Genomic DNA, 26654 nt, shown 5'->3' on the forward strand with positions numbered 1-26654 from the left:
TTGGGGAGATGGTTGTGAGGTATAAAAATCAAGTTGTTGTTGTTGTTGTTATTGTACAAAATGTGTATATTATGTTTGCTTAACTCAAAAGCAGTTTCTCTTCCTAAGCTAGGGAAGTCTACAGCAGCTTGTTTTATTTCTCTGAGCCAACTTGAAGGGCAAGACTCTGCTTCTTTCTCTCTTCTTCTCCCTGTCGAGTTAATTGAGCACAAACTACTTTTGCACTTTGCACTTTGAGCAATTGGACAGAGCTGAGAGAAAGTGGAAACTGGGAGGAAGAGAAAGAAGCCAAGATATTTTACTAGCCACAAAGAAAGTGGGACTGTGGGTAACACTGTCCCTCCAAAGTTGGAACAATTGAAGGGCATGTGTATGGGGAAGAAGGGAAACTCTGAAGAAATGTTTGAAATGGAATAAACCAAAATACAGAAAAAATTGCAATGAAAACTGGCACAGAGTACATTGTAGCTACTTGGCCATTTGGTAGAAATAAGTTTGGGCATGGGCTTGATATTAATTGATAACTCAAACAAAAGGGGATATGTCTCCTCCGTTTCAGGAGTCTAAACAGTGTTGGAGGAAGCGTGCACCTCTATATTTAGGGGCCAAGAGAGTTAGCAGCTAAAGCAGTGGTTCCCAACCTGTGGTCCATGAACCACCAGTGGTCCGCAAGAACTAAAACATGGTCCACAGCCTCTCCATTACTACACCATTGCATCAAGAGTGATTAGTCTCGTGAAACCCTCTTATAGTACCGAGGCTTACTAAATACGTTTTTTGGTGAGTGAGCAGATGGCAACTACTGGATAGCATATGTTCTGTATCAGAAACTAGAGCTGACATGGTCTATCCAATGCAATTTTCTGAATCAACACGCCAAATAACCAAACCGAATCTAAAGTTGACCAAAAACTGATTTGCAACCCTTTGGGTACTAGTGTTGGAAAGTGGTCCCTGTCCAAAGTGGTCCCTGGTTAAAAAAAATGTTGGGAACCACTAAGCTAAAGATACAGAAATCAGAATCAAGCAGATGTTGAGAAAAGGGAGAAAAAGTATTACATTGTTGCAAGCACAAGTCCTTTGGCTAGAGAACTAGGAATTGGCGTTTTCCAAAGTTAGACATTTATTATTTATTTATTATTTATTTGCTTTATTTCTATACCGCATTTTTCAGCCCTTAACAGGCGACTCAATGCGGTTTACATGGTACAATTATCAAACAGTGTCAGTGCAATTAAAACATAGCAATGCAACAAACAGGATCAACAGCATCAATCCACAACAGTTAACAATCAACAAGACAGAACAACAAAACAGACATAACATAACGCCTCAGTTGAAATCAGATCCGTTCTCATAATCCTTGTGCCATTCCTATGTTCCATAATTATAACCTATATTAGTAGGTAAAAATCAGAACTGTTTTCAATTCATCATGGAATAAATTGTGAAAACGAGTGGTACTCATGTCAGAAATAAAACACTTGAAATGTGTTATCTCAGTGGTCCATGTCAACCTGCTTGAGACATAGCTCCTCAGAAGCCTTTCTATGGATTGTGTTCCTTTGATTTGCCCCTATAATATTTGGTCAGAATCCATTCAGTGTATTAATCATGTGCCTCAAATAAATTTGCTACAGTGGTAATTTGTGCCAGTGATGCCACCATAGCATTGGACTGATAACAAACCCCTGGGCATTCTGATCGTTTTTCAAGAATGTGACAACAGGAAAAGGCCTATTTGGATCCCATGTACTGCAAATACATTGTTCCTGACTGCAACTGCAAACACAAGCTGCATCCTTCTAAGAATATATGGACTCCAGAGTATCATGTGGACCCGTGACCTCCCACCAAATACAGCACTGTGTGTTCTTCCCATTCATTATTGCGGTTTTCTTTGACATCATTTAGAGAAGAGATATATAGAATTACCTGATGGATTTGACTAATCATTTAAAAACTTATTTTCACTTTCCGCCCAAATTCCTCAAGTTTTTATTGGCATGAGATTCTCCAGTTGCAGATGAGATATAGATGAAATTTGGCAGCAACTCTAATGCAGACTGATTTAGGAGTTTATGTCAATTATCTGCGCATGGGGTGCAGGGAGCTCTCAAAAATCTTTTCTATCCTCTTGTCTCCACCCAGATCTACAATTAACTAGGTAATGTGATATATATTGACCGAGCTGGAGTTTATAATCCAAAAATTACTTCACAGGGAGAAAACCTGCATATATGAATTGCAGTGGCTGCTAATATAGTTCACATTTAAACAAGAAAGAAAAGTGCACAGTGATGAATGATTTTATTGTGGAAGGGTTGGTCTAGGTTAGGGCAATGTAAACGTTTCAGCCCGAGATTTGTTTACATGACCCCGGGTATATAGGTATATAAAATAGGTATAAAAATTAAACATTTATTGATAACACATCAACATTTGTAAGGCTTGCTAAATATGCCGATTTCCCTTTTTATGAAGTACAGCTGAAGCATCTTCTGCAGAGTTCACTGTAAACACTTCACAACAGATTTGTGTAAATATTTAGGAACCTCAGATGGGTGGCAGGCAGCGGCAGCACTGTTCTTAATGACAAGACATGGAGGCAGTCATTTCACCTTGCCTCATTTCACTTTGCTTTGCCAGCCTGCCAGCCAGCAAAATAAAACAAGGCGAAACCACTGTCTCCATGCTTCGCCATGGAGAACAGCGGCAGCAACCGCTGCCCATCTGACAAGATCCTAAAACAGCCATTAGATGATGTTCAGAAAACTTTTAATATTACCAAAAAAATATGACACCAACTTTGTGCTAAGGGAAATCAATTTGGGGCCGGGATCCACAGTTTAAGAAGCAATTCTCTAGGATTGTGATTCAACAAGCCATACCTTGCCATCTTCATGAGACTTGTGTAGTTTTCTTTTGTTTTTGTTATATCTTTCAAACAAACTAGTTGGGGCGGGGGGAGGAATAAAAAGACCAGATCAATATTTTTGTTTCAGCTTGACAGAAGAATTCTGGAAGCAAGGCACTCCATTTTTCTCAAATGCCCCCCAAATTACACAATGAAATGCTATATAGTTTATTGAGGCTGCCAGCCAACTTGAGGAAAAATAAGCAAGCACTTTTGTTGGTTCATGTTTTGACTCAGTTTCTAGAAAAGAAAGATTGTTGTTTTCCCTTCCATCTTCTCTTTCCCAAGTCTAGTTGCACTTTTAGCTGTGAAGTTCCAGAAAACAGTTTGCTTGGGAACTGGGCTCTGGCACTAGATATACCCAAAGATCTCCCTTTGTCCCTCAAGATGGGAGCTTCTCCAGACCTAAAAATAGCAACCTTCCAAGATGATGATAATGAGAAGAACTTTATTTATATTCCCGGCTTTTCCCAAAGCTGGGACTCAAGGTGCACTGTGTATTTAAAAGATTAGAATTTAAAATATACAAAAGTAAAAGTAAGTTCTTAATTGCATTAAAAACAAGCACTATTTAGAAAGGATTTAAAAGTTAAACAATACACTTAAAAACAATACAGCTCTTACCCCTTTCCTTTCAAGCATTGAGAAGAACCGAGTGGTGGGGGGAGCTGGCCAGTGACACTTCCCCCTGTGGGATGAGGTAAGGGGTGATGTGGGCAATGTAGGGTGCGGAGCTACGAGTTCCGCATGCTACACACTGGATTCACTATGATCCATGGACTATTTGGACTATTAATTCCTTATTCTTTAGTTTGCCACCACTTGGTTTTCCCTCCTGTAACTATCCTGTGGTCTATGTGTCTCTTCTTTCTCTGAATCTGTTTCTTTTTATTGTCTGGATCCAGTTCTTCCAACTTGACCATGTCCACTCTAGAGGAAGCTGGTTAAGATGGGATTTTTGTCATCACAGTGTTGGAAAATTGCAACTTCTCTTATTCTTGTTCTATGGAAAGGAGAATCCTTAAATGATGCTCAGCAGCTTATAAATCCCTCAAATCACATTTGTCTCTGCCTCTGCCTTCTCAAACCATCTTGAGTAATTTGGCATTTCCTACTATCAATGAAGAGTCTGCAGTGAAGTTATCTACAGCAATAGGCTGCTTTGCTCCTCCTGCTTGAGGAGCCAACCCCACATTGGCTATTATAAATACATACATATACATATTTATTGGCATGATTTGGAAACTTGTTAGATCATAAGCCTACCACCCCGGAGTTTTACACTGAATATTCACATGAGATCATCAGCTTTTCCTCGCCATCTTTTGAGTCCATCTCTCCTTCTTTGTGCTGCTTTACTTGCCACTTGTTAAAGTTCCATTAACTCAACATGTGGTTGCATCTCTATTGTAGTAGGAGCTATTCTCACCTACAGTTTTCTTTCCCCTTCAAAGCACATAGAAGTCCTTGGGAGCAAAAGCTACTCAGTAATATCTTTAACCCGCTTCACTCTTTTAATAAACTAAATGTATGTGTGGTCTTCAAATGAGAAGCAGCCCCCCCCCCCCCCCTTCATTGATCCTGTACAATCCGCCCCACACACTGAGGTCCTCTGGGGGATGGTTACTGCAGCCTGCCAGAACCTGACTGGCGGCCATCACTCAGGGGATCTTTTTATTGGCTGCCCCATAACTGTGGAGCAACCTGCCAGAAGAGCATCGACAGCTAAATGAGCTTTAAAAACCATCTGAGGACCTAATTCTTCCGCCAGGTGTACCTAGACAGTTTTTGAACATGAATTTTAAACATGTGTCCTTTGTTTACTCTACATTTTGTGTATTTTAATACTTATTTTATAGAAATATACTTTTACACACACATTTTAATATCTGTTGTGTTTTTACAATGTTTATGTGTTTTAATTCTGTAACCTGCCTCAAGCCACAAGGAGAGGCGGGTAATAATAATAATAATAATTATTATTATTATTATTATTATTTTACTGATACAAAACACAGTATGACACAGCAAACGAGATATATATGCTGAATTTCATATCATAAAATCACAAGTTGAACACTTCCTAAGCATTTAGGACTGTGTGATGTATTTTTGAATGATGCGCACAGATCCAAGTAAGGTGGCCTTTTGCAGTTGACAGATCATGATGATGATGATGATGATGATGATGATGGTCATGATGATGATGATGATGATTATTATTATTATCTCCTGCCCACGTCATGATAATTTACTGTCAAATTTAACTTGTGAAGGGTCCACTAACCTTATAAGTATTCTGTTTGCCTTCCCTGATGTGTCTACTTCCTTATGTTATTGCTCACCCCTACAAGTGGGAGAGATAACGTTATAGTGGAACACAAAAAAACTGGGAGAAATTGCATAGTCTATGGAAGGAAAAAAAACTAAATCTGTGAGCAACGATAGCCCCATAGTTGTGCCTCCATGTATCCTGAAGTATGTATTCTGCACAGAACCATAACATCACCAGCAGTTTTACCAAGCAAACAGACATTTCCATTTGCTGTGCCACATATTTGCCATTATTATGTTGGAAACAGCTTTGAGCCCCCTCACGGAGAGAAAAGCAGTATATAAATGCAATAAATAAATAAATAAATAAATAAGTGGGGGGGGGGGGGCAGGAATGTAGTATGGTTTCATAGTGGTCCATGACATTTAGTTAATGTGTCTTTACAATACCTAATAATCCCAAATCACCAATCCCACTGTGCTGACACAGCAGGGAAACAGAAGAGCATGGAGCAAATGTCGTTGAACCAGTGATTCTCACCAGACTTTGAAGATTGCTAGGCAGCTTCTAATGGCTATTACCCAGTTTCCCTGAGTCATTTGCCCTTGTTATTCTATCACATGGGCTCAGTGGCACATGCCATGAGATGTGGGTATTGTTGTCTACATGCCAGGTGTGTTCTTAAGAGCTTCAAAATAATGATAGAAGCATAAAACGTCTCTGTAAGTTCATTAATGCAGCACGCCGTCCAGCAACCCCTGTGTGAAGCCACACTTTACTCATTATGTCATTCGAAGGCTAATAAGTCGGCTTCTTTTCTCTTTTTTCTTCTTCTTTCAAGACAGGAGCTTGTCTTCCAACATTTTGCGTTGTTTCCATAGCAACCCCTTTTTTCTTCTTCCCTTTGCAAAGTGGCTCCTGGACTACAAGGGAAGAAGAGAGACCAGGCTGGGGAGGATGTCAGAAGTGTTTTGGCTGGGAGCACAGCTTTTGTGCAACCAGGCCTTTTATTCGAGGAAGGCTTTGTGTCTATAGGATTTCTCCACCACTACCCCCGGTTCCTAGCCAAGTCTCATCTCTGGCATTTTATATATACACATGCTCAGGGTGTCCCAAAACTACACACACCCTTAACAGCTTAAAATGCTGGGAATTTCTTTTTGCCCATTTTTGCAAAAACTGTATACATTCCTAACAGGATTCAAGATTCTAAGCATAGAGAAAGGTGCAAAATTACAGGAGAAACTTTAATGGAGGTTTATAACTTTATTCTTTGCAGTGCATTGCTGCACAGGGGCAACGATTTGAACACCTTACATAAAATTGTAATTTCAGATGGGACTTATTGCTCTGATTAAATCATTATTATAACATTTATTTTTCAGTATGAAAATCTCTACTTAACTTTCAAATTATCACCATAGCTACTATTAGCTGTGAAAGTGTGTGTACATTTTGGGGACATGAGGGGGGTGTATGTGTATGTCTGTTCATCTATCTATGTTGTGGGGTTTTAACAAGCAGGCTTACTGAGATTTGTCAAGGTTAGGACCCAAAAGAGAAGGCTTTGATCTAATTTTGTATCCCACCTGTTGTGTTTGGCGGAGCCGTCCTCTGTGCAACACTCAACGTCTGCTTACTGTTTCTCCTGCCCGATGCAGAGGAGGCGTATCTCTCTGAGGTCAGTAGGAGACGGTGGAGATTATCCAATCTAAGCCACAATGAGACAAACACTTTGCTTCAGAGCCTTGGCTTCCTTCTCATCAAAGCCTGTGATCTTCTTCAAGGTCAGGAGAGTTTAAGCCCCCTCCTCTCCCCTCCCTGTCTGAACGATCTCTCCTGGTACTCTTTGCATCCTCATTTACGCTCACCCCTCCACACATTGCATGCACTTTCCCCCCTTCTTCCAATATACGCTTCCCTAGGCTAATATAATTTTTCAAGCTTTAATCTCTCCAATGCATAGGTCTCTGGTGGGCTTGCAGAGTTCTTTTCTCCTGTGAGGAATCATCTGATGCAAATCAGGCAGTTTTGATGCCTTTAATGAAATCCTCCCGATCCAAAGGAGTTTCTCTAGCGATTTGAGCATATTTACTTCTTGCACGAGGACTTTAATATGCAGATTGGTTGGGGCTGGTAATTTACCACATGAGATCGTCCTATTAGGGGTCTGGCACTTGAAATTAGTGGAGGTAGATATTAATACGGCTTTATGGGCTTAGGCATCGGGGCGGTTGGGTAGGTAAAGAAGTATTAGAAGCACATCTGCCTCTTCCAAAAGGTTCCCTCCTTGCCTCCAGGTTGGCTCCACATCACATCTGGTTCGAGAATGCAGCAGTCACCTAGAGGATTTCCCATTCCTCCCTGAGAGCTTCTGTCAGAGGCAAACTTAATTAGGTCTTTGACTCACATATTAGCTTCGGCAGACATGCAGCTTACCCAGGAAAATAGAAATCCTTACATGAATAATTCTTCCCAAATGCTCTGGCTGGAGTTTGTAAAGAAGCTGCCACTGCCACTCGGGCCCAGAGCCTTCTGCCTCCCCCCCCCCCCCCCCCCGCCTTAAAAGAACGCTGCTTTCCATTACAATGTGGAATTATCTGCCTACTCCCACCTCCTGCCTGCATGAGGCTCAGAGTGCATTTGGTGCTCGTAAAGGAGAGCTTTCAAAAAAGAAAAAGACACAGTGCTGTTCCCACCAAAAGTATTATGCCTGTTATGAATTCAGAGTAGCTAAATATTTTAAAGCAAGCATGTATGTATATAACAGCTAACTTCTTGGTGTATACAATGCAAAAGATAAAGCCAGTCATAAGCAAAGATGGTACAATCTCTGCCAGTCTGCTACCGAACACAATTCAAAGTGCTGGCTTTAGCCTATAAACGGTTCCAGTCCAGTTTACCATTCTGAATGTATCCCCCTCTATGACCCACCTTGAAGGTTAAGATCATCGGGGAAGGCCCTGTGCTCAGTCCCACCCCCCTCGCAGGTGTGGGGATGGGAGACAGGGCCTTCTCGGTGGTGGCCCTCAGCTATGGCACTTCCTCCCCAATGAAATTAGATCGGTTCCCTCCATCCTGGCCTATAGGAAAAAACTAAAAACATGGCTCTGGAATCAGGCCTTTGGTCAGTAATGGGAGCAGTGCAATGAGAGATTATAAATTAACATTGATGGTTCAGACTGGCCCTGCATTATGTCTTAGATTATGTGATTTTAAATTGTTGTTTTAATGTGATGTTTTAACTGGTTGGTTTTAATATTTTAATGTTTTTGTTTATTTATCAACGGTATATAAGCAGCATCAAAATCTTGCCTTTGTAAGGCCACCCTGAGTCTTCTTTGGGATCGAGAAGGGCAGAATATAAGTACAGTGAATAAACAAACAAACAAACAAACAAATAATGTAATGTAATGTAAACTGTATACAGTCAGCCCTCCACATTTGCTGGAATTAGGGACCCAGGGCTTTGTGAAATGAAAAACCATGTATATATTTTTTCTACCAGAGAGGACACCTCTCTAGGAATTTCTTTGTCTTCCATCATGAATCTGTGGGCAACTTCTGTTGGAAAATGGCCACAGAATTGCACTTGAGGAGCTAGAGATTTCGAGAGAGATGTTCTCATTAGAAGCCTCCAGGTATTCTGGTATGGCCGAAGGGTGTTGATTATAGCCACACTGGAGTAGCTAGAGATTCCTGGAGAAAACATTTTAACCAAATCCATAGATAATCAAATTCACAAAAGTCAAAATGGCAGGGACTACTCTGTGTATGTATATGTCTGTGTGTGTAATACATATCTCTCTGTGTGTACATATTTACATTATTCTATTCTTTTCTTACATATGCTGTGCATGCTTTGAACATGTCAGTCATCATAACCCTATAGACACTTTTCTTATAATTTGAATTTTAACAATTTCATGCTCTCTAAACATTTTTGTCCTGCATTTTAATAATCCACAGGGTATCTGCGCTTAATGGTATGAAGGGGAAAATACAGCTACTGGATTATCACTCATGGGAAATAGAGACCATATGAAATATTTTTAAAGCCCAATTCAGGAGAGATGCCCTAGTGTTAAAATTGGTATATTTCTTTGCAAAGCCAGTATGGCAGCATTGTCGGAATTGGAAATGTTAATATGTTTTGTTTCAGCCATATTGATGCCAAACAAGTCTTGCTTTCCCTTCTCCCTTCCATTCCATGCTTTCTATATCGCTTCTCGGGCTTTTGGCTAAGATCAAGTGTAGTACTATATAGTTTCCTTAATTTCTGCAGCACCTTGATGGAGAGTTCCACAATCTGAGAGTAGTCACTGAATAGGTTCCCTCCTGGATCCTCACCAGGCATACTTGTAATGGTGATGGCACTGAGAAAATGTACATAAATTGTATGTGAGGTGATCATCATGCTCCTTGCGGTTCATACTTCCAGGTCAGAGAAAACACAGTAGGCTTTGGTATCTGCTAAGATTTGGTTCCAGGATTCCTTGTGGGTACCAAAATCCATGGATGTGCAAGTCTCATGATATACAATCACATAGCAAAATTGTGTCCTTTATATAAAATGACAAAATCAAGGCTTGCTTTTGGATTTTTTTTATGGGGGGGTGGGGATATAAGAAGAAGTGGATGGTGGAATCCATTGATGCAGGATTCATGGATAAAGAGGACCAAATGGGTGAAATATGATGACAGGACTTACCCTGAAATTGTGTTTCTGATCTTGATTCTGGGTTTTTCTGAAGAGTCTCTCATCTCTACATCACCATTTTTTTCATCCCTGCCAATATGATTTCATAAAAATGGGTCTCACCTTGGGTCAGCCTCCAGTTTTAATCTTTTAAACCTCATTGTTGCTATTTTTGTTGGACTGCAAGTCAGCTCAAACCTACAGTGAGCATTTTCTTAGCAAGATTTATTTTGAGAAAGTTTGCCTTTGTCTTTCTCTGACCCTGAGAGCACGTGTCTTGTCCAAGGTCACCCACTGGGTTTCCATCGCTGCATGAGTATCTGAGCCCTATTTCCCAGAGTGGTCCTAGCCCATTCAAACCACTACCCCACACCGACTCTTTTACCTTTTTGCCTGGAGCTATCTCACACTATAGGATATTAGAGTTGAAAACAATATGGGGTAGATGATACTACATTTCCATAGGACTCACCATGTATCTGAAAGGTATCAAAGGACTTTGTTAACCTCTTTCAAATGAAGGATAGGAGTCTGCTTACTTTCTCATAAAATGCCTTTCCTGTTGCATTGGCTGCTTTTTTTTTCATCAGTATTTGCTCTCCAGCTGAGCAAAGTGATCCCCCAAAAAGATTATTTTATAGAAGCAAACACTCTCATGAGCCACTCTAAAATGCAAACTTTGTAAGGATGACAGGCTTCCACATTCTTGGGGTGAGCTAATAGTAGTCCCAAACATCTGGTGAGCAGAAGGATGGGGAAAAACTGGCCCTTACCCTAACCTCTACTAGACTTTTGTTATTGTAGATTTTAAATGTTACTTGCCAATTTGTCTGGTTTCCCCTTAGTTCTCTATTTTGGTCAGAACGGGTGAGGAGCAATAAACAGACAAGCCCCAGCATATCCTGTAGGCTTAAGTTCTTACAGTTGTCAGCTGGCATTGCGTTTCACAAAGCATTACGATTCCAGCTCCGAGAGTCCTTCATTGGCATCAGACTTACTCATTTGATTGGATGTTGCTTTACTTAGCCCAGCAGTTTGAAGATTAGGCCGTTCTTACGGAGATTTGTTACAAGCAAGTATCTGACTGCTGGGTTGCGTACATGATCATTTTTATTATATGCATAAAATCATGCTCAAATCTCTCGGCATTGGACTGTTTGTGCCATTTATACTTTGTCCAGTACTTTGAACTGAGTAACAGAACAGACTTCACAGTAATGAGCTGTGTACTGTTTTTGACTTTTCTTCCATAATGCTAAATTGTGTAGATTCCTGGGTTGTAAAATAGCTCCTTCTCTACTGGGTTGGTGCATTACACACTTGTTGTTCATAACAGAGAATCTTTGCCTTAATAATTCATCATTTTGGTAATTATTCAGAAGGATTGCACCTCTGTTTCCTTTTTAGTCCTCCATATAATTAAAATGCAATAGGTTCCATTCTGTCATTAGACACTAGCCCAGGAGTAGTAATATCTGGGCAAGAAGCTATGCAACGAATGGGCCCTTAGCCACTTCACCTTGACAGTGTTGCGTCTCTGCATTGAAATGTAAATCACCACATTGTTGATGTTGCCTCTCTTATTTTCTTCCTGTTGCTTCCGACTTTCCATATTCCACAGAAAGCCAACAGATTTTAGTGCACATGTATAAATTATTAAATGGCTTATTGTCTTAGTGGGGCCAATTGAGCTAGCAGTTTGCAAGGGCTTGGAATCCTTCTGGCCAATGTGATTCTGGAGAGGGAAACATGTGTTGGTGGTGGCACAGCAGCAGGAACAGTATCATCCTCCCTTTCTTCAAAAGAGGAAGGAAGGAAGGAAGAAGGGGAAAGAGAAAAGTAGATGGGGAGAAACAGCCTGCTCAGATCTCAATTAAATAATACTGTTTGCATGCCTGATTAAATAACGGGGATTGTTAAGAACATATTGATTGAATCCCCCTGCCCACACCCCACTACAGGATGCCAGTGCCAGCTCTTGGCATGTGGAGGTGTTGTGTATGTGTGTGCATTCAGTGCCTGAAGCTGTTTAAGAACACACTTAGCAAAGGCTTAGTGCTCGCTTGACATTTCATTATCCCACAATAACTATTCAAATACATGTTCCCCACTAGAATTAATTAGTCATTAGACAGCATATTAATAAGGGGGGTTCTGCTCAGGATGCTTCAACCAAACCTGTTCTAGCTTCTTATTGGTTTCTGTAAAAGCAGCTTGGCAGCCTTTTGTTTGAAGCATCTGTTTATGTGTGTAAGGAAAAACTTAGATCTCTTCTGTTGAATATACCAAATGAAGGCTAGAATAAAGTACCATATATATGTACAGATTTGGGGGCCAAAGGACCTCATCATATGGAGGTCCTTGATGCAGGGGACAGCGGGGGAATCCGTAGTGCAAATCATGGGGCAGCAGAGCTAACCCGGAACCCAGTGCCCTGCATTTCACACATCTCCCACTTGCTCATCACACGCCAGAAAGCGTACTTTTCCAGCTTGCTCCCGTGCTGTCCCCAATATTTCCAATCTGAACATAGTAGTCTCTCATGTTCAGAGTTCCACCATAGAACACTTCACAGTTGCAACCGGCAAGGAGCCTTGCCAGAAGTAGTTGTGCATCATGTGATGAGATCCGGTGGGCTTGGTGCTGGCTGTGGCGGTAAAGTGTTCTACAATGGGGAAATTTGCCAGTGTGGCGCGGTTGAAGATTATGGATTTTGGAGTGACCCATTGGTAAATCAAGGGTCATTTCATGGAGAGGGGAAAGGGCCAGTGTTACCTCTGGCACCAGGTTGTCCCTCACTGCCACCACCATTTTCCCACCCAGACCTTCAAAAAGGCCAGGAGCAGCTCTGTGGTGAAAAAAGATGTGGGTGCCAATGGATATGAAGGAGGAAGGAGTCTTAAATGACAGACTAAACTCAACCCTTTGCCACTCTACTAAGAAATATGGATAGTTTCTCCATTTTTTGATAAAAATTAAGGTACAGTATTTACATTGAGCCATGGATAAGTTGACCCAAGTTTTTCAGGGTTTTTTTAAACTAAAACTTCTACATTTATGCATTAATATTTGTATAAGTCTGGAAATTTTAGATTTGTTTCTTTTGTAGTCTGCAGGTTGAATTTAAAAGTTGGTGTCTATTAACTATAGTTTATTCGAATAACATGGAAGAAACAAAAATTGGCAGATATTTAGAATATATGAATACAAGTTGAAGTGAACAAGCTAGGTTGTGGGACATCAAAGAGCCTTGTTTAGTCCCATTATTTCAAATGCCCTTTAATTTTATTTGTTGTCATTGTCTGAGAACAATCTTTCAGAATCCATTTGATTATGTTCACTCTAATAATTTAGCACTAAACTCCAGAAGAATGGATCAATCAGTACTCACCCAGAGGCAATGTCAGGATTCAAGGAAAGTTTACAAAACTGACAGCAAAAAAAGGTCTGGTAGCTCGTTATATTTTTGGATCACATGATTTCTAAAACTAGATTCTGATTTGAAATTTGTGTTGATGCTCAGTAGTTTGAATGTTGAGGACAGATATTATGTACCATCCATTTCTGTCCATAGGTTCCAAACAGCTAGACTCTGTCTCTCTCCATTTTCTTGAGTCTACCCTTAAAAAGTCTACTCAAATAAAACATCTGTGTTGTTAAAGCACCTAGCAGAGGTTGTGCTGACTGGCAGTTGTGAGAACTATAGCCCCAAACAGCCTTATGGCTCCATGCTTTTTTAGATTGAGAGATCAGAGTTCAGCAATCTTCAGCTAAGTTATTGCACTAATACAAGTGGAGTATCCCTTATTTGAAATGCTCAACACTAGCAATGTTTTGGATTTTGGAGTCTTTTTCAGATTTTGAAATGCCTGCATTTGTATGTGCATACATAACAAGATATCTCAGAAATGGAACCTAAGAACCCTTCCAGACAGGCCCTATATCCCAGGATCTGATCCCAGATTTTCTGCTTTAAACTGGATTATATGAGTCCATACTTCCAGATAATCTGGAATAAACAGAAAACCTGAGATCAGATCCTGGGATATAGGGCCTGTCCGGAAGGGGCCCAAGTCTAAACATGAAATCCATTTATGCTTCCTACATGTCTTATACGCAGCCTGAAAGTAATTTTATACAATACTTTTAATAATTTTGTGCATTAATAATTTTGTGCATCAAAAGGAAGAATGTCACTATCTCAGTAGACAATATTTCAGATTTCGGAATTCCAGATAAGAGATGCTTAGCTTTTATATGTTTGCCATTGTGGAAACTAGAGTGGACCTCTTAAGGACTTCAGCTCTTGAGGATAACAAAAGGTATTGTCTTCTAACAATCCTTGGGCTGCAATTCAGGATTTGATGGAAAAGGAAATGCTGCTTTCCTAGTTTTGTGTGATTTTGCAAGTGTTTGTGCTGGGTGCCTTTGCCCCATGATCCTCCTCTGTGGGGGAATTCCAGTGTGTGCAGTGGTGAGAGGGAAAGGGTTCATTCAAATAATGCACAGGGTTGGGTGTGTTGGAAAGAAGTTTCAAAATGTCTTGAAAACAACTTCCTGAAAAGGTGAAACTATCCTGTATGAAATTAAAAGACCTATCTATATATATATTTTGATACCTTTGAGATATCTTTGAGATTCCATGCATCTGTGGGAGTAAACTAAGGGTGCTTCTACACATACACTACAATGCAGTTTGAAGCTCAGCTGAGTATGTGATTTCCATATGCATGAAACAAAGTTTTAGAAATCTCAATAAAATATCTGGAATAAGCCAGATAATGCATTGCAGCTTGTCAAAGTTTTTCCCATCTATGTGGGGCTCAATTCTAAGACAAAAATGTGGAGTGCTTGTCAGGACACCACTCACACAAAATATTTTTTTAAAAACTCTGAAAAGTGACTGGCCAGAAGGTAAAGAATACTCCCCCAGGAGAGGAAACCACACCATTCCCATGGAAACTCTTTCCTTCTATCTCTTTGTTCTCATTTCCTGTGCTTTCCAACATCTCGGCACCAATCTGAATGGCCATGGATATGTGCTTCAGCACATCTCAGTGGACTGAGTAATACAAAATAACCCACAATTCCAGTAGCTCTAGTTGCAGATACTGACCTGCAGTCAGTGGATGCTGTGGCCACTGCTCTAACTTTACTTCTAGTTTTCTTGCCCATGTAGACTTGCTCGTAGTCCCAAAAGGTGCTTCAAGATCCCTTTGCATACTCGCATCCTGTGAAACTGTAATATACCCTGACTTTCCAGTCTCCATATGGGTCTAGGCCTGTTTGGAGGGGGGCAGGAGGCAGAAAGCCATACAACCACAGTATTAAAGCAAGATCAAATAAAGAAGTCACATTGAAAAAGATCAATTCTGGCTGCTTGTAGATTTCTTTAAAAACTGAATCAGTCTCTTGTTTCCAAAATTGTTATGCCCTGAGCTAGAGTAGCAAATGAGACCATCTGTCCCATTTTCTGCCACTGTGGTGAGCTTTTTACATAGTTATTGTCCTATTGCAGCTTATCAGCAAATACCAGTATAGCTGACATTTCAAAACTGGTCATTGGGGTATAGGCTTGTGTGCAATATTAAATCATCTTTTGTTCATTTTTCCTTTCAATCCAGTTGTATACAGATAGATTCCATCCCAGAAGTATAGAATCGCATTGCCCATATCATTGTCTCTCTCATATATATATGAGAGAGATTGCATCTTCCATTACTTAGTCTGGATTGCTAATACCTCACATTTAGGACTCTGCGGCAATGGTGAGCAATAAATGAACCATCACTTTTACTGCTGCTGAACATCTTTCAGAGATTTAGAAACACAATCTGGGTCCAGAATTTTGTCTGGTATGAACCATCCACTCTAGTGCTTTTCTTCTCAAAGGAAGCAAGTTGTAATTTTAGCAGTTTTCTTCTCACTGCAAAAAATATCGTCCAAAAGCTACACAGATTTTAAATTTTATACTCAGTTCAGGAATTACTCTGAAAAAAATTACATGTCTGTTTTGCACACACACAATAAGAATTTTCTGTGCATAAAACAGCTTTTCTTGTGCAGAAAATGCTATCTGCTGAGTAAAAAGAAAGTAAGAAAGACTGGTAATAGCCAATTAAGCGATGCTGAGAAGAGACAAAGTCACAGGATGTTGAGAAAGATAACTTTAACCCAATGCGTTTCAACCTAGTCATATTCAATGGCCCTCTTCAGGGGCTGTTAAAACATAAAAGCAAAAAAAAAAAAAGGATAATATATAAATAACAAAAGTTATAACAGGAGACAACTTACAATTTCCAATATCAATTTTACGTACATATATCTTGCATCAAATATTTGCAAAACATCACACTTTTAAAGATGCCTGTTAACCCAAATAAATTTATACAACTACAGATTGAGCATTCAGAATTACAAAATCCCTAATATTCCCAAATCCAAAATCATCCATGTAGGTGGCAGAGATGCATTTATTTATCATGTCAGAAGCAAATTGAGGGTACAGTTATAATGTGCTTAAAAACACAAAGTTAAAAACTTGGCATTTTATTAAATGTTCTTTGACCAGAAGCTCGCCACTTGGAGTGCCTCTGGTGTTGCTGTAAGGAGGTCCTCCATTGTGCATATGGAAGGGCTCAGCCTGCATTGAAATAGGTGGTCTGTGGTTTGCTCTTCTCCACACTTGCATGTTGTGGACTCCACTTTGTGGCCCCATTTCTTAAGGTTGGCTCTGCATCTCATGGTGCCAGAGATAAAATACCTTTGCTTTATGATGATTCAGTGTAAACAGACATCGCTTCATCTAAAAATATATATTTTGTATAAAATTACCTTTGAGCGTAGTGGGTTAAAACACTGAGCTGTTGAACTTGTTAACCAAAAGGTCACAGGTTCGAATCCGGGGAACGGCGTGAGTTCCCGCTGTCAGCCCCAGCTTCTGCCAACCTAGCAGTTCAAAAACATGCAAATGTGAGTAGATCAATATGTACTGCTCCGGCGGGAAGGTAACAGCGCTCCATGCAGTCATGCTGGCCACATGACCTTGGAGTGTCTACGGACAATGCCAGCTCTTCGGCTTAGAAATGGAGATGAGCACCAACCCCCAGAGTTGGACACAACTGGACTTAATGTCAGGGGAAACCATTACCTCTACTACCTTCTGGCTAATTGAGTGTTGTGTTTAAAATTATGCACATTTATGCACATACAACTATTTCAACAATCCCCACCCCCACCCCAAATCCTAACTCCTGAACATTTCTGCACCCAAGAATTTTGGATAAGAATACTCAACTTGTACAAATATTAGTACAATTAAAAATCACCTGTAAGATTCCAAAAAGGATTCCAGTTTGAGAAAGAGGAGGTAGAACATTCCACTTATTTCAAAGTGTACCAAGGACATCCTTGTCATAACAATTCTATAGCAGAGTGGACATGTGAAAGTAGATGGATATACTGTAAGTCCACATTAAGACCTTGTGGAAATAAAATATCAAGCCCCACTATCTAATCTATTTCTTTTTAAAGCCTGACCCAGTCATTCTGAGAGAGAAAAGTTCCGCAGATGCCCCAAAGTCCAGATCCTTGAAAAAGTTATCATGTTCCATAAAATCATCAACCAAAGAGGCACCTGGGCTTTCTGGTCTTCATATCGCTAAGATGTTTCCCTATGCAGACTTTTAAGGCTTTAGATGCTTTTCCTATCCAGAGCTTGCTTGGAAGGACAGCTGATGGCATAACTAACTAATAATAATAATATACCCGCCTCTCCCTGCAGCTCAAGGCAGGATATATGGAGTGCTTCAAGTTAAATCATATTTCAAGGTATTTGTTTTTGCATCAAATGTTACAAACTCTATTCTCTTAAATGTGTATAAATAATAAATGAAATACCCGCATATTGGGATGGGCAGGTTAATGTGTTCTGAAATCACTTCTTATTAATATGACATGAATACATGTCACCCATGTATGCCTCACAAGATGCACCAATGTTTTCTAATACTACTCTAATTTGGGGTTTATACTATCCAAAGTGAAACTGCAGCTTATTCTGGAATTAGATTTTCTTTCATATTTTATGAAACAAACAACACATGTTACTATGCAGCCTTGTTGAAACTGCTGAAAATGAGAGACCCTGGATAGTACCTATCCTGTAGCTGACCACTAAGCGGACTTGCGTCATCCAAAAAGTATCTCTCCCAAGTACATTTTATTTTAATTTACAAGACCTGGTACTTGCTTCTCAAATATTTGGAATGTGAAGTAAAGTAAAAGTTTCCCTTTGACATTAAGTCTAGACGTGTCTGATTCCAAGCTCATGGGGCAGGCATGACTGCATGGAGCACCATTACCTTTCCGCCGGAGTAGTACCTATTAATCTACTCACATTTGCATGTTTTTGAACTGCTAGGTTGCAAAAGCTGGGGCTAACACCAGGAGCTCACCCCACTCCCTGGATTTGAACGGCTGACCTTTCAGTCAGCAAGTTCAGTAGTTCAGCGGTATAACATATTTCAATCCTTCTCCTCCTCCTCCTCTGGAGAGAGTGCATAGTTTTGTTCATTCTTACCTAATAGTGTGGTCCAAAAAAAAGCATCTCATTAAAGTGAAAATGAGAATTAAACTGAATGTTGATATTTACAGAATCAACCCACTTGAGAGAAAAAAATCAATATCTCCTGACTTCCTGCCCAGATAAGGAACACATTGTTTAATAAATTTGTACCAGCTCCCTATATTCTTTTATAGGGGCTGCTGTGGAAAACAGCATATTACTAAAATCTTTACATGAATAAGTCTCAAAGTGTGAAGACTCACATCAAGCCAGGATTCTCATTGGGGCATCTTGACTCTCCAAAAATGCATCTTTCAACCCTTTCAAAATATTTCCATCTCTACTCATGGCAATAATGAGAAAACATGAGCATGCAAAAGTAATACCAATAGCCATCTGGAGTCAGGGAAACTACACTTACAATCCCTTGATGCTGACACATATGCCTATAACACAACATTGAGGGGTCCCTCTACATTTTTCCATGTTCAGGTAGTCTGCAAAAGCCAGAGCTGGGAGAATGCCTGAAGCAATAAATGCCTTCATTCAGACTTTCCACAAAGCTCCAATAGGAAGGAACCATGCAATCCAGCATATGAAATGCAGACACATTGTGCTATGCCATCCATCAGTAAAAATACTACAGCCATTGTTTCTGATTTCTTAGTCTGCCCTCTCCAGCAGTATTATCAACTCTAGCTCAAACAAATCTAAAGTATTTATAAGTATAATGCTTAAATTGCTCACATCCAAGTTTGCAAATTTGAAAAGCAATGGGGAACATCCAGCATTCTCCATATTTTTGTCTTATTAAAACCAACAGGTTTTAAGCATGTGAGTGTACTAGATTGCAGCCATTGTTTTGAAAGAATAGTGAAGCCTTTCTTAAGCTCTGTTAATTCTGCATCTTGAGACTGGCTTGATGTGACCTTATAGCAGGCATTTTACTGGATTTGGTGGGTAATTTCCTCCTTGCAAGTCTCTGGATTTGCTGAGCAAACATTGGATTTCATTTAACTCAGATTTCAAGGCAGGCATCATTCAAAAATCCTCTTAAATTAATTCATCATTCAAGAAATTGTGTCATTTTTTTTCTCCGCTTTTGTGGATGGAAAATGGAAATGGGTCTTTGAATGAACTATATGTGTGGACAAATTCCAAGTTTCCTATATCCAAAATGCTTACAACCAGATTTTTTATTTTTTTATTTTTTTGGTTTTTGGAATATCAGTATTTGCATATAAAATATTGAAGTCAGGAGAGATGGGAAGCGGGGATCTGGGTTTTTCCTCAAGAAAATTCCTATACCACAATTGGAAAAGCGATCTAATGTATAGGGGCTTTATCAGTCCGCTGGCTCCCATCCCACAATGTCGATCTACATCCAGCAGGGCTCCATGCCGCAAGTGAAGTGAAAGCATGGTAAGCCGCCATGGTGGCAACATGGGAGACTTCCCGTGTTGCATAGGCAACAAGAGGGGGAAGCTGGGCATTGGACATTTTTCCCCATGGGATGGGTGAGGGCAAGGCGGACGATGCAGGGCAATGGGTTTTCCACACCACCCACTGGGCCTCGCTGGATATGTCACAATGCATAGCAAAACCCATCCTTAATATGATGAGGTCCTAGCAAGGAAAGTAATAGTTGTATTCTAATCTGTTTGGTCAGACCTCACCTAAAATACTTTGTTCAGTTCTGGACACCACAATTCAAGAAGGATATTAACAAACTTGGAACATGTCCAGAGAAGGGCAACCAAAATAATCAAAAGATGGTTGAGAGAGCTAGGTGCATTTTTTTCGTTTGTTGCATTGAAGAGGGGGGTGACTTGTTTTCCTTTGCTCTAGAGACGGATATAATGGAGCAATGGATTTAGATTACAGGAAAAGACGTTCCTCCTAAACGTTATGAAGAACTTCCTGATGGCAAGAGCTGTTAAGTAGTGGAATATGCAACCTCGGAGTGTAGTGGAGTCCAGGCCTGTAGCGAGGGGGTGGTTTTAGGGGTTCAACCCCCCCCCCCCCCGAAATGTTTCAGATTTTTTAAAAAAACCTGGTTTACTCATGAATTTTAACTGGTTAACCAAATCCCCATGCTAAGTCTATGAGATGTAAGAAATTAAGAGTCCCTCCAGAACTGCAAGCACTATCTCAAGCAAATATTGACAATTTATTCACACTGTCATTACTTGCAGCAATAGCCGATGTAGTGAAGCAACCAAGTTGGGGTGTGTGTGTGTTGAATGCTCTCATTAAGGAGGCCAGACTTGGTGGAGGTGGTTGACAGGGGCAGAGCTGCAGGCTATTGAAGGCTGCTCTGCCCCCTGCTGTGCTCTTTGCTTCAGCGTGAGTTAGGAGGCAGGTTTTAATCTCCCCCCCCCCCCCCGAAATTTTCAACCCTCCCTGAAATTTTCAACCCTCCCCGAAATTTTTTTCTGGCTACGGCCCTGGTGGAGTCTTCTTCTCCAGAGGTTTTAAGCAGAGGCTGGATGGCCATCTGTCAGGAGGACTTTGATTGTGAGTTCCTGTATGCAGGAGACTGGGCTGGATCACCTTGGGGATTTTTCCAACTCTATAATTCTGCGATTCTATGAAAGGGAATCAGGGAGGATTCTGGGTTCTTCTAATAGACTTAGTAAAAACAAATGTTGCAGGGAATGTTGCAAAGCTTTGTCTACCCAGCCAATTCACATCACACTCACACCCCATTTCCAGAGTGCCAGCTCTTATCCCACATGTTGCTGGGCAGAGAGAAAGCACAAAGAGGTTTGAAAAAGCAGCTGGAATTTTGCAACATTCCCTGAGCCCATGGCAGCCAATTACATTTGGGTTTTTTCCTTCCTTGGCACCTGATTTTATAGGATATTTATGTAGGTCCAGCAGCAAAACCCAGGGTTCTTCCTCCCTCCCCTTTTCTCATCAAATTGTAGACTGTGGAGGAGCAATAGCTTCTTAAGAAAAACTCAGCAGGGGAGGGATGTGTAACTAGCCCCCTTTCCTTAAAGGCAGAAGTGTGGGAGCAGCACAAAGTTTTGATTTTTGGAGTCTTTCAGATTTCTGGAAAAGGGAGACCGTGTGTGTAAAAAACACCCCACAGATCCACACACATATTCTGGCACAGTAACCTATTAGGGGTCTGGCACATGTTTCCTGTCCCCAATTAATTTCTCTCCATGTAGAAGGAGCTGCTGTGATTCTTTTTGTCAGGAATCGTTAACAATCCTTTTGCTGAAACAGATCAGAGAGAAAACAGAATTAAACCTTGCCTGACAAAGGCTCGTGCAAGTAAGCAGCTGTCATACAACAAAGTCTCTTCTCCCTTTATTTGGTTACTAATAAAAAAGAGAGAGAAAGAACTACACAATGCTGGATAATTCATTTCTTTTCTAAAGGCTATTTTCATGCATTCAGGTATTGAGGAAGAGGTGGAGGGAAGCTGCCTGCCTTTAAAGGGCCCCTTAACTTCTGATGGTGAAGTGTAGAAGCCCATTAATTGGGCCTGCCGGGGTGGCTCACATCACGGACCTGACGGGCGGAGGAGGATGAAATCTCTTCATTCTCCCCTCAGAGGCCAAAGGAGATTTCATCATATTGTCTGAAGCACTCTAGAGAGACTGAGAATGAAAAGGAAGCACAGCAGCCCAAGGGGCCAGCCAGTTTGATGGCAAGCCTGAAATAATCATTAATGAAAGAGGGCTGGATCCCATTGGATTCGAAATGCTGGTCTCCCGCTGCAAATTTTACTTCTAAGTAGTCGGGAAATGCCTGTATTATGACATATAAAAGACATTTAAGGCAGATCTTGATAAACACAACCCAGATATCTAAGTAAAATATCTCGATGTTACTGGAAGTTATTGGTACAAATGTGCCTACCTCTTATGCCACCCCACATGATCTGTTGTTATGTTGTCAAATTCCTTTTTTTTACTTGTTTGTTTAATGTTTATATCCTACTCTATCTGGATCTCTGGAGATCTCAGGCTAGCATGCAATCAAATCAATGTGATCAATTAAAAACACAGTATGACACATAAACACCCATCTGCAGACTTGATATCCATGGTTTCACCAACCTACAATTTTAAAGTGTCAGTATTGGGATGACACAATTTGGTACTTAAAGGCTTTAATAAAAGGTCATGTATTAATTCTGTGACAATAAGGTGACAGTGCCGAAGCTACTTGGGTCTCCAAGAGGACAGCATCACACTACCCTGGTCCCACAACAGAGAAGGCCCTCTCCCATTAATGACTTAGATGAAGGGTTAGAAAGCATGATAATCAAGTTTAAAGATGACACCAAATTGGGAGAGATAGCTAATACTCCAGAAGACAGGAGTAGAATTCAAAACAATCTTAACAGATAGAGAGAAAACCAACAAAATAAAGTTCAACAGGGACATATGCAAGATACTCCACTTAGGCAGAAAAATGAAATGCAATGATACAAAAATGGGGGACACCTGACTCGACAGCAGTATGTGTGAAAAAGATCTTGGAGTCCTCGTGGACAAGAAGTTAAACATGAGCCAACAATGTCATACAGTGACTTAAAAAGTCAATGGGATTTTGGCCTACATCAATAGGAGTATAGTGTTTAGATCCAGGGAAGTCATGCTATCCCTTTATTCTGCCTTGGTCAGACCACACCTGGAATCACACTGTGTCCAATTCTGGGCACCACAATTGAAGGGAGATGTCAACAAGCTGGAATGTGTCCAGAGGAGGGTGACTACAATGATCAAGGGTCTGGAGAACAAGCCCTATGAGGAGTGGCTTAAAGAGTTGGGCATGTTTAGCCTGGAGAAGAGAAGGCTGAGAGGAGACATGATGACCATGTATAAATATGTGAGGGGAAGTCATAGGGAGGAGGGAGCAAGCTTGTTTTCTGCTGCCCTGGAGACAAGGATGCAGAGCAATGGCTTCAAACTATAGGAAAGGAAATTCCACCTGAACGTTAGGAAGAACTTCATAACTGTGAGAGCTGTTCATTTATCAGTAGAACTCTCTGCCCCAGAGTGTGGTGGAGGCTCCTTCTTTAAAACGGAGGCTAGATGGCCATCTCTCAGGGGTGCTTTGAATGCGATTTTCCTGCTTCTTTGCAGGAGGTTGGACTGCATGGCCCATGAAGTCTCTTCCAACTCTATGATTCTATGATCTTGCCACAGTATTTCCCACACACCCACACAGGTTTTCCATAGTGGGAAATTTCCTACATTTCCCTTGGAAGTTGTTATATGTACTCCATGTGCAAACCCTTCTGCAGCCTGGAAAATGCGTAACACAAGGCAGCTTTCTCCATTCTGGTGACCTCCAAATGCTTTGAATTTCATTGCTGTCTTTAATAACAGCGAGGAGGATGGTACACATTCATGAGTTTAATTGTTGTTTTTAATAATTTATGTTTTAATTGTTTGGTTTTATTTGTAATTGATTATTTGATATATGTGTGTATGGTGTCAAATTGCTTCCTGTTGTCAGGTCGCCTTGAGTCCCCACCAGGGTGAGAAAGGCGGGATATGAATGTGGTAAATAAATATTTAAAAAAATAAATTTCAGCACCCATCAATTCCAGCCAACCTAGCAAGCATGGACAGGAATGCTGGGAAATAGAGTTTCAAAATGAAGAGGGCTGCCTGATTCTATGTATCACTCAGCTTGTTAGTGTGTTGTAGCATTTCAGCCATTCAAAGAAGGGTAGTTTGTCAAAAGGATGATAAAAACTGATTTGTGCTGACTTCTGCATCAACTCTCTGTACTTGCACAACTGTTTTAATGCATGATAATAACAGTGGCAGGAAAGCAATCACAGATTGCCTGGAAACGGTGTCTGCCATCCACTGAAATGGTCATAAGAATAGGCCCTCGGTGTCAGCCAGTTTTAATAGCTCTTTTATTGATCCAGACTTCCTATTACGCAAATATTTTTGAATGCGTACCACCCTCCTCATGCTGTTCATGAGGAATTACTGTCTTTGTTCAGCTTGTCTCTCTAGTTATTTGTCTATCGATTGTGTGTATTACTGGCTTATAAAAGCATGAGCTGTGTATGGAAGGTGAACACAGAGTCATTGCTCAGCATTTCTTATCCTTCCAGAACCGCCTAATTAAATTCACACATTTTTAACACAACCACTGCAGCAAGAAATTATATCAGTTATGTTTGTGTGTTTGTCCCGTGGAACTCCATGGCTGGAGACTTTGTAAATGGCACAATTATATGTACTGGTCACAAAATGAGGGTTAAGCCTTGTTTGTACTGCAAGATTGTTGTATCCAGCATGGTGCAATGGTTTGGATATTGGACTATAGATGTGGAACACTAGGGTTCAAATCCCTGTTCATTCACAGAAACCCAGATGGTGACCATGGGTAAGATATATTCTCACAGTCTCAGAGAAATAGTGACAAACTCCATCTGAACCAGTCTTTCCAAGAAAACCTTGGAATAGGTTCACAATGAACCAGAGTCACATCAACATTTTTGCATTTCCTTTCAGCTAAAACAAGGATGGCTATCATGTAAGAGTCAGAACACATTTCTACATTCAAAAGTTCCCATGTTCTGTTGCAATCACATTTAATTAAAGCAATTTATGGGGGGGGGGGATTCCATGGCATTTTGGACACCCCAAGACTGGGATACACCATTAGGACAATGAGAGGGTAAAAGGAGGGTTCTTATTGATGGTGCAGTTATCTCAGCCAATCACTTCCCAGCTTCAAAAGGTTCCCCTAGAACGATACTCCAAATCTATCTCCAAAGGTTTTTAGGGGTTTTTTTTGGGGGGGGGGGGGTAAGATGGCAGCTATTATTACCCAGAAAAGGTCTGTATTTGCCAGTTAAGTAACACTGGTTTTTAAAAAGCTGAGAAGGAGAATGCCTGAGATAATCCTTGACCCCTCATCCCAAACTTTGAACCAGAGGTGCTCACCAGTCCATCCTTTGGTGGTGCTGAATTATATTAGACTTCTCAATCATGTGTCATATGTTAGGTTATACTCCTCATTTGTTTTCTTTACTCATTTTGTCCCACTTTATAATAATAGATGGAACTAAAGGCAATTCAAATAAAACATTACAATTCCAGTCAAAGCATAAAAGGAATGAAAGTTTAATAAACCTAAAATGCACATTTAAAAACTCACTTATAAAACTAAAACATGTTCCATAGCCAATTAAATGCCCATTCCACAACAAACAAAGGTCAATTGCCAAAGTCTGGCTTGTACAGAAAGATCTTTACTGCCACAAAGAGGAGGAAGCCATTCTGGCTTCCTTTGGTAGATAGTTCCAGAGCCTAGTAGTTGCCCTCTAGAAAGTTGTTCTCTGTTTGTCATGGAAGTGAATAGGCATAAATATGTAGCACTAGGTAGAGGAGAAACATAAATGCTTAGTAGTCCTGGCCTAAATGAATTGTTGAGTGTGCATCTATTGACATGGCCAGAGACATGTCATGGGGTCCTGTGGCAGGGATAGGCCCCACGTTGATAGGTTGGTGAGTCTGCTATGGGTTTCAGTCTGACCTTTAAAGAAGCTTTCCAAAGTATTGAATCTGTTTGAATGGAATAGAATTCATTGCCTTGGATAGCTCAATTTTAATTTTAGACTAGAGCCTAGGAAATTTACCACCCTGCCAAACACTGATGGAGTCTTGGCGTAGCAGATAATTGAGCTCAGGGTGTAAGTAAATGATTGGTTATCCAAAGATGGGAGTGTCTGCTGATTGGTAGAGCTTCTTTGTCCTTCGGTTCATGTCCTGTGCAGCTGGTACTACAAGTGGGAAAGGGTATTGGTAATGATGACATTTCCAAGTGCATACAGTGATCAAGAGAAAGTTTTGACAACCACTTAAATATTTGCAAGATTCAAGAGAAGACACTCATTAAAAAAGACTGCTTGATCTGATGGCCTAATCACAGAGTTCACAGCAATTTGGTAGACTTTCATAAGAATAAGGAAATCAAATTAAATAACTTCCATGTTTGCGCGTACAAAGCAGCTGGCTTTGTGGTTTCCATGTAATTTCACAATTAATGAAAGCTTCAGCACAAGTTTTATGGAAAGTAAGGGGATAATATTTTCAAAAGGTGTGGAGAAACTCATTTTACAATGGGAACTAGAGGATAGATAGAATTTGATTTGCAACTCACCTTTTGAAGCTACAGAAATCCATAAGGAACCAGTTACATG

The 26654-nt window shown here is 40.4% G+C and overlaps 1 protein-coding gene across 6 annotated transcripts in view; it reads left to right on the forward strand.

Moving 5' to 3' along the window:
• SDK2 (sidekick cell adhesion molecule 2) overlaps positions 1–26654 on the forward strand; it is a 375646-nt gene that overhangs the window by 245298 nt on the left and 103694 nt on the right. The gene's annotated exons all lie outside the window — the stretch shown is intronic.

This window comes from Anolis sagrei, chromosome 2 (assembly GCF_037176765.1).
Source record: "Anolis sagrei isolate rAnoSag1 chromosome 2, rAnoSag1.mat, whole genome shotgun sequence".
In the NCBI taxonomy this organism is placed as follows: Eukaryota; Metazoa; Chordata; class Lepidosauria; order Squamata; family Dactyloidae; genus Anolis; species Anolis sagrei.